Consider the following 18,168-nt stretch of genomic DNA (forward strand, 5'->3'; position numbering starts at 1 on the left):
TTTTTAATGAAATGCTACACATAGGTCATCCCTCTTAAGTAAACTGAGCTTTTGAAGGATGCTCTTTTATGCCTAAATCATAGTATAGGCTTCCTATAGTTTTTTGGTAAAGATATCATCCTTATAGGGTAAAAGATTTTCCTAAACTCAAACTAGTTTTGTAATTTTCACAATTTTGAGAGGTTTTGAAAAAGTTAAAAACTCCACATAGTTCACCCTTTCCTAGCTAGAGTGTTTATTCATGTAGTTTTACTGTCTGACCACTGATTTGAAGTGACTGAGAAGAAATCTGTGCAGAGTAAAGAGGAGATAAGGAATTAAAGCAGCTACAGCCTATATACTGCAGCCACTTTGCTAGGTTATTTCTGAACTGACTTCAAAAATGGTTTTTGTTCTAAGAGCCTAAAAAGGCTTCAGATTAAATTTTTTTTTTTTTTTTTTGGCATTTATAATGGCAAAGCTGAGCTTTATATGTTGTGTGTGGGGCATTTTCAAAAACGCATTAAGCAGCATTAAAAAAAGAATGTAGCTGCTGGAGTTATGTGTGACTGACTGTTGCTGTAGTCTGCAGGATCAACTGCTGGCATAGAATTCATCAAGACTCATTGCAGTGGATGCACAGAATATCTTTTATAGGAGATTATCTGCATCCCTATTTCTGAGATGGACTAGCATTGTGTTGTTAAGTTAATGATTCAAGACAAAGAAAATTATGCAATTCTAGGTACCTTTCAGAACCATACATTGTTATGTAGCTGGGTTCTCCTTTATACCAATATATCATTCTCAGCCATTTGCGCAGGGGGGAAGAGGGGTGTATTATTTTTGCAATTTGTTTGTTTATTTTTATTTTTTAAGATCTCTTAGTTGGCCAAACAAAGCAAAGCCTTACACTCAACTCAAGAGCAGTTCTCAGACTGTAACTCAATAACCTTGGAGAGCCACCTCCAGTCAATTCCAAAATTTCAGGGAATGTTCTAGGCCTTAATGGGCAGAACCCTAGTGATTTTGGTGAAAATCAGGAAAAGTGAAAGGTGAAATGGGAGGCACACAGGGCCTCTAGCATCTGATTAGCAGAGCCAGCAGCTTCAATCACCTCTGTAATCATCCACAGATCAAAGAACCAGTGGATGACAGCCACTGACAGCTTCCAGCATAACAATACTCACCGTCTCAGCTCTCCTCATCCTCCCAATACAGCGTTAAAATGTTGATCCTATAGAAGGAAAAGAATAAAAGAAAGAAAAGAAAAAGGGGAAAGAATGGTGGGAATAGGTGCGCGCACGCACGCACGCGCACACACACACACACAGGAACGGGACAGGCGGGGGAGGGGAAGCATCTCAGAATCCCTAGCAGAGGGGGAATGGAAACCCAGATATAGGAGTAAAAAGGAGAAATGAGGCCATAACTTCTGATGTTCACAAACACTTCTGCTCTATATTCAAGACAAGAGTATGTCATGTTTATAATTTTAAGTAGCCAAGCTAATTACTGGTGCCTCCTTGTGGCAGATGTCCAGTGCAGGTACTCCACAGGGAAAGCATCCAGTGACCAGATAAATGGCCTGGTGAAGGGCTTAAAAGGAGATGCTGGTTAAAGGAATGGAACAGGGGGGTTCGGGGATCCTATGATTGGCATGGTAGGGAACCAATCCCCCTTTCTTATAGCCCACCTTAACCCACCTACAAGGGGAGGTGGATGGCAAGGTCCAAACCATGGGATTGCCTGGGAAACCTGGAAGAAAAATGAAGGGGGACTGGTGGAATCCCCAGGTAGTTATTTTGAATGAACATGGAGTTTCTTGCACTGTGCACTAATCAGCTGGGTAGTCTCAGACATTTAATAATAAAGTTGCGGCCTGATTAAATTAATATCAAATGTCTCCTGTCCTCCTTTTGGGATAGCCAGCCAATTTTGCAGTTTACTGCCTCAGTCCTTCATTTCCATTAGGCTTGGCTGCTTGCATGTGAAAATATTTGTCACAGCATCTTTGTAACTTGACACACTCTAGAAAGAAGAATGTAGCCTGACATTCCTTGGGTAACATTGACTGCATTGCTGTCACGACCGGCATAACAAGGAACTCAGTTTTAATAAGAACAGACTGTGAAGTGTGTTGAAAAACAGATCACAGTATAAGGAATAGGATGCAGATCTGAGAGGCAACATCTAATGAGTAAATTATCTTCCAGTTTGACATGTGAAAGCCCCATCCTTCTATACAGACAATTTGGACAAAGTCTCCCTCTTCTGGTTTTTGGCATAGGTATTTCATTCAATGGCTATTGCTTCCAGAAAATAAGCACTTTTCAGACTATTTGAATCCAGTCAAATAAGGGTTAAATCTCTCACAGTGTAGGTACATAAATTAAACTGGAGTCCATTTGAATAGTTGCATAAGTGCCTCAGGACATTATAGGTGATAACAGGGTTGCAACTAAATGTCCAAGCCTGAAGGAGTGTTTGGTTAATTAGGCAAGTGAAAAAAAGCTGAGCATGAGAGACAGGTGATGTTTTCTATGCAGGCTAGACAGCTGTTTTGATCTTTCACTCTTTGGAATCAATTGATTTGCTTGTTTAAATGAAAGTTATGCATTTTCTTTAGAAAAAATCTAAGCTCCTGATTTTGTGAGCCATACGGGCAGACTGGCACATGCATACAGCACCCCAATAACTTTAATTGGGCTCTGCATAAGCACAGCAGTTGCCCACGCAGATCGTCATGCTTCTCAGTGGCCTAAGTGTGTACTTTGCAACTCTTCACTACTTAACCAGATGTATTATCAGAAAAGCTATGGCTTCTTCACCCTGGTCTCTTCCTATTTGAGTTGGCATAGTCGGTGCTGTTCATTCTTTTTACTAGATATATTTATCTAAACTGCAATGAATTATTTGAGCTCTCACCACATTTATTTGGCTTTCCAAAAAACCCCCAAAAAATCTTGGTGTCATTGCTAGGAGCAAATCAACAGGTTTGTGAGCCAAAGAAAAGATAACGGATTGTTCATCAGGTGATACCAGGCAAACCTCAGAGGTTGTTATCAGAGTAACGAAAGCATATGCTGTCCCTTTAGATTAGTATCCTTGAATGTTAGGGAACAATTATGGGCTGCCACAGGGGCCTTTGTGATCTGTAAAATCACTGAGCGAGCGTTTCAGACAGACACTTCACCATCAGCTCATCTTGAATTTTATTTAATGGTGTATGGTTTTTTTAACGTGTGCAAGGAAATCAGCAACTGTCTTCCCCACCCAGCACTCCACCTCTGCTTATACATTCACAGGCACTCACCCACACACAAGGACTAATCTTATGGTTTGCATGTTCCCAAGCAAGAGAGAATGCTTAGCAACTGGAATGGGTGGGTCAGACCGTGAGTTCAACTCCTGACCCTAAACCTCAGTCCTGCGGCTGGAGGTTTAGGGGAGAGAGCAGCTCTTAGGGAAGAGCCTCTTTTCCCGGTCCAACTGCTGGAGAGAAAGAAAAACCTGGCCCACAAATCTGAGCTTGAATGTGGCTTTGGGCCTAAACTGGCAGTTGGTTTGATTGTGCTTAGACGTTGTCTGGTCACTAAGAACCCTTTCCCCTCTTCCCCTCCCCAATCCTCCCACAATGCCCTGAAATATGTATTACAATGAATGGTTGCCCAATTCTTGCATTTTGGGATTACTAGCAAATTGAAGTTTTAAATAATTTTCAAGCATAATCTACTGAAAACATTTAACCCTGCGAGTGCTAAGTACTGGTCTGGGAGAAAAATCAATCATTTAGCTCTGACATCTTGTCATGCTGGATGCTCATCTCTGCTCTACAAACAGAAAGCTTAGCTCAGTTTCCTTTGAAATTAAACATCAAATGTAGTGGTTTGGAAACACAACAAGGCATAAGTGGAATGGCTTTAATTATTCAAATTCCACCACTTGCTCCCTTCTCCTTCCCCTCATTATGTTCCTCCATTTGATCAAAAGTCCTGCTTTCATTTTGTGCCATGGAGCAACAAGCAAATTTCTTTTACGCTCTGTGAATATGAGGCCTTATCTTGCATCTCTGATCTGCATGAAATGACTGTCGCAAGGTGCTCTAAGCTGCACCCAACACACACAATCAACTGATAAATAAACCCATTTAGTGTTCCTGTTGCAACAGTGCACAATTCTGATAATGCCTTTCAAGAGACATGACAAAGTCTCTCTACACTCTTCCATGCCTGAGGCCAGATCTTTTTCGGGAGTCTGATTTCTACCTGTAAGAAGCAGAGTTCTTTTTTCACTTGGAATTCAGCACCCTCCAGACTGAGACCTATTCTCCCCTCCATACATGCAAGTATCTCCCATTAGCATCAATGAGAGTTACACATGTGTATGAAGGGGAAATAATAGGCCTGCCCAGGGTCATACCATACGTCCATCTCCTTTCACTTGAAAGAGTAGGGAAATAAGTCGCATGTACTGTACATACAGGTAAATGATACTCACCAACTTCACAGTAAACTTGATATATTAGAATCTGCTTACTGTGCTACTGATGGTGGTTTCCTCTATTCATAAAATAATCATTAAAACTAAAACAGCTTCTTGTTTGAAAACCATATTTCAACAATTGTTACTGCAGTGGGTAATCTGATAGACACAGGTAGCCACAAGGTTTGGTTTTCAGTAAATCTTAATCCCTTATTTTAAATCTTGTCCTAGCAAAATAAATTTAAATTATGGGTGCTTGAGTTTTCCTCTACTCGTTGCTATTTTAGACTCACTTAATCTCATTTGTATTTTACTGAATTGTAGTGTTTTTCAGTAAAATTGAATGTCTGCCACCCACTGGGATTATCTCAAAAAAGGAATTCAATTCTCAACTCACATCCATGTATATCAACATCTCCACTGACTTCAGTGCACAACTGGTGTGACTGAGATGAGAATCAGTACCGAGATGTTGGTTCCCAAAGTTTATTCCAGAGAACAACATTTTGAACAACAAAGAACATAGATGTTCAAGCTCCTGTGTCTCACATGCCTAAAAGAATCTGAACTATCCAAAAAATCTTAATAATCAGGTGTAGTCAAAGTTTATTATTCATGGTCAGCAGAAGTCAAGCAAGCAGATTAAGACCATTTCCACAACTGTCAGGATAGAACGGGGTCAGGAAGCTTTTTAAGAAATCTGATCAAGCTTGACACAGAATACAACATTTTGAGCCACATCACAATGCCACCTCCCATGTCTCTCTCTCTCTCTCCCCCCTTTCCCCGAGCCACATTCACTCCCCAACCCAAAACATGGGGACTCTATAAAACTGTGTAAAGGTAAAAAGCTGATGGCACCCACACCACATTCACATTTCGATGTATCAACATTTAGAACTTGCTTAGTGGGAAGAAATGTTTCTTAAGTTGGAAAAAAGGGTTTAAATGGGGGATTTGTCTCACCGAGAACAGTTGGAAATATCCAGGGTAATTCCCTACAAATTTTTAAAGACATCTCAGATCAAAACTGTATGAAATATATTAGCCTGCCTGGTACGTATCAGGTATTCATTTGTACTAGATTTATTTGTCAGTGAAAAGTTAGGTTTTGTTAATAGATCCATTATTGTAAAAATAGACATATGTATACCATAGTCTTACCAGATATTCCACTTGCTTCAAAACATCCTGCCAGAGACTGTTTTGTAGAAAGCTGAGTGGAACAAAATCCCACTGTACCACTAGTAGTTGGTTGGGGGGTTTTATGCCCCTCCACATTTTTCTTTCCTTCTATATTTACTTGTCCTTTCAGTCAATTTTGGTGCTTTATCCTCCATTAAAAAGTCTTCCCACCAGCACTTTCCTCTCTAACTCTTTTCCTTCATTCCTCTTCTATCCTCTGATCCTCAACTTCTCAGGCACTCCTCTTCTGGCCAGCCCTGAACACACACAGCCAAAGAGATGCTCTGCTTGATTTTATTCCCTCTTGGGCAACTGCAGGTTCTTTCAGCTTGCTCACACCAAACAGTTGCTGAGCAGGAATCACATCAGCTCCTGCTTCACACAGTTTATTTGTAGGATGATTTGGGCAGGGAGAAGCTGAGCCGCTGCAGGGGGAAGCTATGGTGTCTTCTTCACAGTACACATCTGATGCTTAGCTTAAGTATGGGGAATTTATCAGGGATGAGTGCCAGAATGCCCCTCCACTCTCAACAGAAGCAGGCCTGAATCCACATCCGGGCAGAGAGCAACATTAATAACAGAGCTACATGACACTGCTCTACTGCAAGTTCCCTAACAGTAGTATAGGGTATGTGTCTGCCCATTTACTTTTGTTAAAAAGTTTTCCTGGTTAGGGATAGTTGATTTTACTTATAAGTGTTGATAACTTGTCATCTTAGCTATCTGTAAATATAGTTCTACATGTTTTTACTTTTCACCATGTTGTTACATTTTCTTTCACCTGCTGTAAATCCCTAAAGGCAAACTGTGCACAGGCAGAGATTTCAACAGTACCTGGTCTTGATTAATAAGATCACACTGCTCCCAGAATAAGACGTTTGAAATTGTGGCAGGAGAGAGGTCTAAACTCTCATAAATTTTAGGAGAAAAAAGTGTTGCAATCCAAAGTCAATTCATTATAAAAGGACAAGACATCAGTAGAGCAATACCACACTGTTTGGCATTATTTCACAGAGTTTAATGTCTCAAGAGTGGCTGAAAGAGAGACAGCAGTGAAGCTCATATGAGCAAAATGACGGAAGTCAGGAAGCCAAATAAATCTACAAATGACTCTTTCACACGTATTAAAAAAGAGATACTCAAATAGGGTAATGACAAGGAGCAGAATGCAGAACTATTAGTAATTTTCTAGAAGCTTCCCAAGCATTATAATTAAAAAAATATTAAATCCATTCAGAGTATTTAATTGTACTTTATTACTTTAATCTTCAATTTCAGTAAGAGCAAAGGGAAGATCAAATTTTAAGGTAATTTCTAACAGCCACAATAAAGTCTCGGATCACACAAAGCTCTATGTTTTCCTCTCATAAATTGGCCACATTTGCATACTTAATGCACCTTGTATACAAAAAATCATTTGGACCCTCTAAAAGAATTTGCAGACTAAAATAAATACTAAATTAAAAAAGGTAAAATGCAAAGTTAATGGCGAATTTATCTATTTTCCTGTAAGCTTTGTTTTCAGTAAGCATCCTTGGGGATATACACTGTTTGAAAACTATATTGCATACTCATTTTGAAGATTTGGTTGTGTTTTGATATATTGTCTAGATTGGAACCCATTATTATTCAGGATGACAGTTTTTAGACTATTAATTCTGCTTTGAATAAATTGCATCATAATGAACTTTAAAGGCTTACCTGTAGCTATATAGTACCTTGTTTATATTTTTTAATACAACTTGATTGTAGAATCCAGTTGCTGCTGCTTTCTGTCCATTGCAGAGAGCCTGGGATTATTTGACTAAATCCCGGAACACAGAAAGGGATATTTCACTGCAAAGCAGTGCAGATCCTGGGAGCTGGATTTTCCAGTCTGACATTGGGATTTAAATGATTTCTTAAATCATTGAAATTGTAAGGATGGAGGATAATCAAGTAGTTCTGGTGCTTTAATTAATGTTGGATGATGGGTGAAGTCAAGTTTCGTTGGACACATCAAGGTTGAGTCTGATTTCTAATACCCATAAGAGTGGGCACACCTCAGGTCACCCCACACTCCCTCCTTATGGTTACCAACACCTTATAATTAAACCATTTTGTGGTCTATTTTGTTTTGATATTTTTTCAGCTCTCAGAAGCTGATCAAGGCGAGCACCTTGACAGGTAGCTAAGAATGTGATAACATCTATAATCCTTAAACCCTAATCTAGCAGCCAGTCTCATGATGCAGTTTGCTAAATCTTTTCAAACAGTGAGTAAATTAAAGTGGATATTTACAGCCACCAAATTAGTTTTATTTGAAGAGTATATTATAGGTGGAGCTAGTAGCACTACCTTTTACTAAAATTGCCAAATACCTCCCATTATAAGACCTTGTTTTCAGTTGCTTACATTTGTGCCAGATTTTAACCATTCTGCCCGAAATTTTCCATGTCGGGTCTGCCTCAGGCTGATTTTTTTTTTTTTTTTTTTTTTTTTTTTTGGAAAATATTTCAGACACCACGGTTTAGCCTATTTGAGTATGAGGTTAGGGAAAAATACATGGCTTTGCCTATATTTTTAAAAATGTTAAGAGTTTTTCTTTAATATGCTTTAACATTTCCATGCTCTACAGCAGAGACTTGAAATTTGGAAGGAGTGGCATGTGTGTTGGGGACATGGTTTTTGCCAAGCCCACCAAAATCAGCCCAAATTTGGCCAAATTATAAGCCTTGGACAAATTCAGTGGACACGTCAATTTTAACAGCTAAAATCTCCGATGATTCTGTCCTCACTGAGATTGATCAGCTGTGAGAGGCTTCAGCTAACACAGGTGCCATCTCCATAAAGTGACGGAATATGGTGCATCCCCTCACAGTTCTTGCCTGTGACAGGACTGAACATGCACCACCCCCATAGAGTAACTGAGCATGTTCCTGCTCAGGACCATGTGGGCTCTGAAGGACTTTCCCTGTGGAGAAAGTAAGGAAGGAAGGAAGGGTTATTTACTCTTCATAACACAAGAAGCAGGGGTCACCAAATGAAATAAATAGGCAGCAGGTCTAAAACAAACAAAAGGAAGTATTTCTTCACATAACCCACAGTCAACCCGTGGAACTTCTTGCCAGAGGATGTCGTGAAGGCCAAGACTATAATGGCATTCAAAAAAGAACTAGATGAGTTCATGGAGGATAGACCCATCAATGGCTATTAGCTAGGATTGGCAGGGATTGCTGTTTGCCAGAAGCTGGGAATAGATCACTTGATGATTACCTGTTCTATTCATTCCCTCTGATGCACTTGGCATTGGCCACTGTTGGAAGACCGGATACTGGGCTAGATGGACCATTGGTCTGACCCAGTATAGCCATTCTTATGTTCTTTTGTAAATGCTGTTCTGGGATGGGACGGGGCACCAGAATTCAAAGCAGGGAGCCTGTCTCCCCCATGCTGTCAGTGACCCCCAGATGGCACCTATAGAGCATGGAGGAGGCAGCCATCTGATTCAAATGCAGAGGAGACAAAAGTCAGAACAGGGGGAGGCAAAAGAGCAGATTGGGACAAGAACTCTGATGAGACTTGGACTGGAGGGGGAGGGAGAGAACTGACTGGGACTTAGAGGGGAGATTGGAATTGGCTGGGCAAAGAGATGAGGATGAGAGCCAATATGAAACTGGGACAAGGAGCAATTGGGAAACAGATTGGATGACGAGCCCAGGGATTGAGACTGGAAGTCAATGGGGTGGTTAGGGGAAGAGACAGATAAATGAGAAACCAGGAGTGGGGAAAAGTAGTTGAGTCAGGAGAAAGGGAACTGTGATTGGCTGGGCATGAAGACTGGGAGTAGGGAGGGGAGCCTGGACTCAGACAGCAAGCCCAAAGGTGAAGACTACACTGGCTGGGTAAGGAGAATGGATTGGGAGGAAAAGTTTGAGGAGTGGATACTTGGACTGGGTAGGCAACGACGTTGGGACTAGGACACTGAGCCAGGCATGAGGAAGAGAGAGGACTGGGATGGAGCAGAAGGGGTCAAACCTGGGGAAAACAGGCAAAAGAGTGTGTCCACTAGAGCACACTCCTGCTGCTGAGTCCGGTATGAACCTCAACATTCCTCTGCTATCAGCATATATCTGTGAAACACTCTGGCAAAGCGTATGTTCCACTCCCCTCTAGTGCTGGTTCACATAGAGGATGTCAAACTACTACTGCTATCTTTAGTTCAGCTGGCAGAGGTTTGTGCACTGGATATAAAGGTTCCAACCCTGCTCATGAACTATGTGGGTGTCCACATGATGCCACATTATGGAATTTCTGTCATGTCAGTTTGCTTTTTTAAAAGCCCAGGAAATTCCACATCCAAGCACATGCGCATGCAGACACACGCCCATGTTCAAAGAACACGATTAAAGGTCGCAAAGTCAAGCACTGATGCACGCAGTCTGTGCCCAGGATGGACAGCACTCACTTAATGAGCAGCTATTCAGTGTTTTGCTTTATTGTTCAATATGTGGGCTTTTCTATGGCACCACAATACTGAAAAAGGAAAGAAATCAAAAGTCACATTGCATTTACAGAGTCTAACATTAGTGATTGGCTCTGAAAGAACAGCAGAAAGACGCGAAACTGCAGTGGATAATTACCTTATATTATCAATGAACACCTCTCTCTCAGTTAACACCCTTGCCCTATCTAAATAACTGGTTAAATTACACAGAAATTATGTATTCTCCTCATCCCCTTGCCTCCTCCCTCACTTCCATGCTGTCTTGTTTCTCCCCAAGTCATAAATAATTTGAGTCATGATCCTTCAAGAGGCTCTGTTCAGGCTGATCCCTCTACCCATGACATCTCCCATTGACTTCAAAAAGAAGGGAAAGACGTCAACCCACCCAGAGCACTTTGTAGAACCAGGGCTTTAAGTTGTAAGGTCTTTGGGGCAAAGAATCATGTCTTCTCTGTTTCCAGAGGTGTCCATTCTTTGGGAGCCAATATGAATACGAACAAAATAAATACATTCAAAAATATGTTTTAAATATAATTTTATGATGTACGCTTTATACTAGACTCATACATCTCTCTGTCATTACTTCTCGGATACATAGATTTTTGTAAAAATTAAAATAAATACATTCTAAAAACCCTAAAAATCTTATCTACAGTATTTAAAAGAATATACAGGCCACTGAACTTGCAATAAAATCTATATGGGTACAGGGGTCTGTTTCCCCCAGATCCAATTGCAGGATCAGGACCACATAGTATTTCTAATCCTCAGAGAGCTTGGCTTCATGATGGCCATGAAATCCCAAATCAGTGAAGAACTGTCATCTATATCCATGCTGACATCCCCAAAGACATTCACTCTGGACACTGACAGTACCAGGTCCGTCATCTCTCAGGTAATCTCTGCCCCTTGCAACATTCATATTCACTACAATCCTCTGGTAACTAACGTTTCCGCACCTGAGACATTTTCACCTTCCTCTGTAGCATGGGGCACGGCTCACTTGCTGTTGGATTCTCTGTACCTTAAAGTCTTTAAGCCATGGTTTGAGGACTTCAATAACTCAGTCATAGGTCAGGGGTCTATTACAGGAGTGGGTGTGTGAAGTTCTGTGGCCTGCGTTGTGCAGAAGATCACACTAGATGATCATATTGGTCCCTTTTGACCTTTGAGTCCATGAGAATCTGGAACCACATTCCAGACCCAGTAATATTTAACTATTCATTATTCCTATTTGTGCACATCCTATGTTTTCGGTAATCCTTAATGATCTTAAAGCATGGCATCAAGGTCATCTCATGTGAAGCAGAATGATGATACAGTCCATTAGATGGAAAATGATTCATAAAAACAAGAAAAAAAGATACATTACAAACTCATTCCCAAACGCAGGCCGTCATTATTAATTAAATATAGTAATAACACTGGAGGTCAGGGATTCTCTGAGCTTTTCATAGGGTATGACTACATGGCAATCATAGTATATGATTGCAGCTCAAGCAGATATAAGCAAGCTAACTTTAATCTAGTTAGATCAGGTACGAAAGTAGTGAAACTGCAGCACCATGGGCTTCAGCACAGGCTATATAAGGCCATCTAGAACCCCAGGTAATTATTTAAGTGGCTAGCCCACGCTGATGCTTTCAACGGCCCAGCTTCACTGCTCCAGTAACCTGAGCTAGCTAGGCTAAAGCTAGATTAGGCACGTCTACGTGAGCTACAATTGCACGCTGTGATTAAGAGCAGACGTATCCATACCACAACTAGGGAAATCTTTGCCTCCCATTTCCAAATTGTACAGACCATCTACTTCTATTAACAATCCCAGGACATCTCTGTGATAAAGTAGAGCAACTGTTTAAGCAAAAGAGAAATATTAGCCAAGTAAAGTATTTTAGAGCTCTTTTAATATAATTTAGCAGCAGAAAATGAAAAGACAGCACAGCATGACCAGTCACTTCCCTGCAGACCTCTCAAAAGTGCTCTATGGGCCAGCAGTCGTCTACTGACTACAGTTTGAAGGCCACTGTTCTAGTCAATCGACTACAAATCTCTCAGATGTCAGAGCAGCAGCAATTTAGTGCTATGTAGTTTTCTTTTAAGCAAACATGGACAAACAGCAGGTCCAATCCTCCAAAGTACTGAGTGCCCTCAGCACACTGGAGGATCAGACCCAAAGAAGGTTGGTTCTTAAACAACACTCTTAATGCATGCAAGAGCACATCGAGTACTGTATAAGACTTCCACACGGCCAAAGAATTTTCATAGGTTCATGACGTCTCCTGTCTTATTGACCTGTGCGGGGTCTTAATTGTATCAAAGTGTATTAAACAAGCTGTAGTGGAAGGATAATGAGACCAACATAGGAAAGAACAGAGTCAGAAGATTTTGTGACTCATCCTACAAAACCGAAATAAAACAGTTTTATAGACACCCACCCATTTCAATTAAAAGAATTCCCCAAGTCTCCTGGAAAAAAAAATCTTTACAGAAAAAAAAAATTATAATAAAGGTCTAAATCCTGCAGTAATGGGGTTTATGCCTAAGGAAGGAATACAGCCTTTTCATTGCCTTTTTTTTTTTATTCCAGTTTTTTTGCGCAGCTTTTCACAGATTCATAGATTTGAAGGCCAGAAGGGTCTATTAGATCCTCTAGTCTGACTTCCTGTATAACACAGGCCATAGAATTACATCCAGTTATCCCTGTAATGGGTCCAACAACATATCTCCCAAAAAGGCATCCAGTCTTGAACTGAAGCCTACAAGAGATGGTGAATACATCACGTCCCTTGGTAGTTTGTTCCAATGATTAATCACCCTCACTGTTAAAAAATGGTGCTTTATTTCTAATTTGAATTTGTTTTAGGGCTCCCAGTCTCCACCAGCTACTGCACCCATCAATGACAATCCCATCAACTCTTCTCAGTCAGAGATCCATGTCTCAATACCCTAATATGCCACTAATTGGAAAAGTACTTTCCATACACATAGGAATTTCAATATAATATAATATATATTTATCTTGGTTTCTTTCAGTCAAAGAAACAAACGTAATCCCAGAATAGAATAACATCATTTCCTAATCAGTATGCCTCTGTCCACATATACACTGTGCACTACAGCTTCAGAGTTGCCTTCCACCTGCCTGCATCTCCAAATGCATTGCTTCATGCCAAACACGTTTACACTGCAATTAGTCACCCACAGCTGGCCTATGCCAGCAGACGCGGCCTAAGCAGCTGTTTAATTGCGGTGTAGATGTTCAGGCTCAGGCAGCAACCTGGGTTCTGGGACCCTCCCACTTCACAAGGGTCTGGTATCTGACTGCAGTGTAAAACATACACACCCATAGAGCACATTTTAACTACTAAAAGGTAGAATCTACTATAGAATCCATTACTTGTCATGCACAACATGCATTGTATGCCTTGCAAACGTCCTTGCAAAGCAGTTCAGAAAAACCCCAAGTAATAATAAGCTAATAACACAGTCTTAGTTTGGGGTGGGTTTTTTTTTCCTGAGGAGTTGAAATATTCAAACTGCTTATTAAAAATTAAAACAAACGAAATTGTTCACATTTTTCCATTTCAAATATTTATATTTCACTATTAAATAGACGGATGGAAGGAGGATGGTGATGGAAGGAACACTGTGATCCACACATACATGCACATAAACATCTGACCCGATCAAACCATCAAAGGCAGATACATTTGGGAGTAAAATAGAAAAATAAATACAGAATTGGGCATAGAAAAGGGAGTTCATATTTCACCTTAAAAGAGAAAAAAGACAGGCAAGCCAGCCAGCAAAGCATGGGGCCACGTTGCTCATTCCACGTCCTTATAAATGATATAGAAAGGAATAGAAACATCAGAAAAGCAGCTCGCACCAAGGCAACAGGTATCAGTTTCCCCTCCCTAACAAAACCCTGTTTGTCAGGTAAGTCAATGAGTAGAAGGAAAAACCCAACATGTGTAGGTCAGTCAAAAAGAGGCAAACAGTCTTGGTATTAGCTAGTGTCAGTCTCCAAAGACAGACTGAGCAACAAAAACCAGAAAGCACAGGGAGACGCTGGAAGCACATTGTGCAAACCAAAGTATTAATGCAGAGTTGTAAGTATGTGACTGTGTGAACCTCATGTAATACCTGTCAATCAGCATAGCAGGACTAACACAAAACAGGGTGAGAAAAAGTCATTCCACTACCAAAATCCAAAAGCTTATCCTATGACAATAAGCCAACAACTTACCATCCATGTCATGGGAAGATGCACAACAAGCAATGGCATGCACCATAATTGTAGTATAGATGGCCTTTTCTACTGTGTTCTTTGCAGCTGACGTTGTTGAACTTAAAGTGAGTTAAAGAAGGTATTAGTTTGTTGGTGCTGTTGACTATTGTGATAGCAGTGGACTAATGCTTCAAGAGACTTGTGTGGGATGTGAATGTTACCTTAACTTGCTTCTTACGGTGTGAATTGTTGTGAAGAAATACATTTGAGCAATGTTAACTCTAGATTAAAAGAGATTTTTGTGGGAGTTATGTTATGTACATAGATGTGGGACCAGATTGTTGATCCAGCCTGTTACGATAAAGAGAGAGCAATTTTTTTTTTTTAAACATAGCACTACCTCTCATCCAGCTCCAAAAATCAGATTTCCAAAGAAACCCATCTTCTCTTTCAAACAATTTGAAATTCTCTCCCTGTTTACCAGAGTACATATTCCATTATGCTATCCAGGTATATTTAATTCAGATGCAAAATTACAATTTCCTACTATCACACACCCTGCTATAAAAGTTGTTCATGCCACGAGTTGAATTGTTTCTGCCGTTTACATGGAGACAGTCATTTTCACATCATGGAGCTCTTAGGTCACTCAGAATATCAACTTTGCAGTGAAATCCTGTTGTATCATCTTCAGTTTAGAAGTTGGGGGGGGAGGGAGGAGCAGGGAACAATTTATTTGGTCATAACCTGTATAATATTTTAATGGACATAGGCAGGTTCTAAACAGCAAATAATACAGTCATCCTTCCTTATTGCAGAAATACTGCCCCATATCATTTCTGTACAACTCTTAAAAGACAGCATCAAAAAAAATTGCTCTCAGAGATAGCAATACCAATTCTTGTTTGTATGAAAACAGTAATTCCTTTCTCATTACACATTTTACCACCCAATCATTTATTGGGATGCTAGTTATTAAAATACCTTGGTTAAAGATAAAGACACACAGAGCTTTCCAGCCATAGGTTGATAGAACCCAGCACTAAAATGAACAATTTTTTATTGGATTACCATTTTTAAAAATAGTAATAAAAAAGCACTTTGAGCTCTGTAACTTACAGCCACCTGCACACACATTTGTGGGAAAGATGAGAACATTCCAGCAGGTTTCTGGTTCCACTAACATTCAGTGGAAATGGCTTCTGATTGGCTGGCTTAGGCTGTAAGCATTCTATTATCTGTTTTATTACCCTTTTGATGTTATGGCCCAAGGCTCTTTTTCAGCTTTCCTTCATAAGGGGATTGTGCTGACAGGCCTTTCAGACTGACAGATGGCCACTATGAACTTTTAATCAATCAGGTGTACAAATCAGAAAGAAACACTGGGGCTGCTAACTACACATGCAAATTGATTAATTGAATTACCTACAAGCACAGAGCTCCCTCCTCACTGAAATCTGTCCTGTTTCCTCCCACTGCACTTTAAAACAAAAACAAAAAACCTTGGAGCAAAGCCTCAGCTGGTATAAATAAGTGTAGCTTCAAGGAAGTCAGTGAATCTTCCTGATCTACACCAGCTGAGGATCTAGCCCCAAAATTATTTTCTTTTTACAGGTGTTTTAGAATGATTAATCTTGATCCCTGCTTACCGTCTTGTTAACACACACACACACACTCTCTCTCTGTGTTTCTACCTTGGACCCCCTCATCAGTGTATCCCTGATTTTTTAAAAGGTGGTGCTTTATGGGTATATTGTTATTGTAATGTATTTGTTTATATTCTGTTGCTCAGTGCCCTGAGTATTGTCAGGAGAGGGACACTATCACAGAACCAAAATTATCTGAGACAGAGATCTCAGAGCTGAAGGTCAATACATTTCACAGTTCCCTGGCAGAGGAGGAATCCTCAGCTACATAGGTCTCAGCTGCCAAATCCCCTCCAGCCAGAGCACTACTGCACTCCAGCTATTCTCAGCCGGCAGACAGCCTCCCAGGGATCACTACCACCTAAGAGAGTTTAGAGCAGCTCAAGTCTCCTCTAAACTACACCAGGCCAATCCAGAAAATAAAGGCGCTCCAAATATTGTCCTCTCACCCTTGCTGCATACAGTGGAGACTGGGTGCTGCAGTGAATCTGGGCCTTTTTTACATTGCTTTCCCTCTTTCTTTAGTAGGCTGCTTTTTCTGCCTAAATAGTGATGCAATAATTAGCAATGCTGCAGCAAATTAAAGCAAAGAGCTGTTGTATTATACAGTACAGAGACACAATGAAACTAAACACACAATTTCAGTAGCATTTTAATGTTTTCATTTTACAGTGTTTACCAGCTGTGGAACTGTGTGTGTGTGTGTGTGTGAGTGAGTGCGAGAAAGATTTTTCCCCTAAAAGCACCTTGTCTAAAATTTAATTTTAAACATTCACCTTCCCCTGCAACATGGTACAGTTTAACTCTCATCTTTTAGAGACTAGGGGTCTTGCATTGCAGGCTTTGTGGGGGTGGCTTTTTTTTGGCCATTCTTTCATTTATATTTCTTTCAGAGAGCTCTAAGAGCAGAGTTCCAGGAAGTGAGAAGGTGGGTACTTAATTTCTTTCCTCCCAAAACGCTCACTGCATTCTCCTTTAGTTATTATAGTTTCTCTCCTATTCTAGGCACTGTTTCTGGTATGTTTGTATGAATGCCTTTTACTTAGAATCTAAATCACTGCAGGAGTCTAGATACCAGGACTATATAAAAGGTTCAGCTAGAACCTAAATTCACCAGAAATCAATATGGGTATGGATTCTACCCACACCTGTGAACAACAAAGCCAGACCAAAAAGTTTTTGAGATTTGGGCTGATGTAATTTAAACTCTTCTAGCCCCCTGATTTCCCCCTTCATTTTTCACCACCTCACTCCACCTGCAAGCCACACATGCAGTCTTCAGGAAATTCTAGGATGCTTCAAACAGACTGATACTTCCTTCCCCATCAAGCAGCTGAAGAGTGAGAAGCTATTTCACCTCCTCCATTAACTGCAGGGCAGAAAATACCTACTAAGGCTTAGCATGTGGCTGTATATGATCTTAAGCAGAAGGCGGGGCCCCTCCTTTACCTCACCAGGCTCAGCATTTCTCCCCTCTGATAGTGGGTGGCCTCAAGTAAATCAATCCCCCTCTGAAAAGTTTTTATTCCTCACTCAGATTTTATTTTCAATATTTTTACAAGGTGGGCCTGAGGGTATGCCCATATAGTATTCTTCCACCAAAGATACAAATTCACAATACAAAAAGGGAATATCTTTCCCTTGCCCCTCTCTCGGATGTTGCCTTGTTATGCTGGCTTCTGGGTAGCAGCCCTTCCTTCAAATAGTTGCTTTCTCATAGGAAGGAGACCAGCCTCCCACACAGAAGAAGCCTTTCTCCCTCCTGCAGCTTGTGTGTATGTCTCTCTCATTGGAAGAGGGATTTTTAAAGGTCACCCTTAAGGCAGCCCTTAATTAGACACAGGTGTCCTTAGCTGACCTGAGATAACTTCTTTTCAACTCAGGGAGAAAGGGGCTTTTACCATTCTAGGGCTGATATACCTGCCTTTTTCCCCTTTCTTACAGCTGTCCAGTCTGACTTTGTCACAGTGGTTAGAAAATCAGACTAGAACTCAAATGCTATCACTATTCCATAGTGAACCTACCCCAGCCTCAGACACCTACCACCTTGTTTTTTGACTTTTCTCTGGCTTGCCCCCAAAATATAATCCTATTCCTCCCAATATCTTGGGTCTAAGCAATGCAAGGGCTGTGAATCCCCATATGGAAATGAA

The sequence above is a fragment of the Emydura macquarii genome, unplaced genomic scaffold (assembly GCF_026122565.2).
Source record: "Emydura macquarii macquarii isolate MOO-44397 ecotype Brisbane River unplaced genomic scaffold, CSIRO-AGI_Emac_v2 contig_1043, whole genome shotgun sequence".
In the NCBI taxonomy this organism is placed as follows: Eukaryota; Metazoa; Chordata; order Testudines; family Chelidae; genus Emydura; species Emydura macquarii.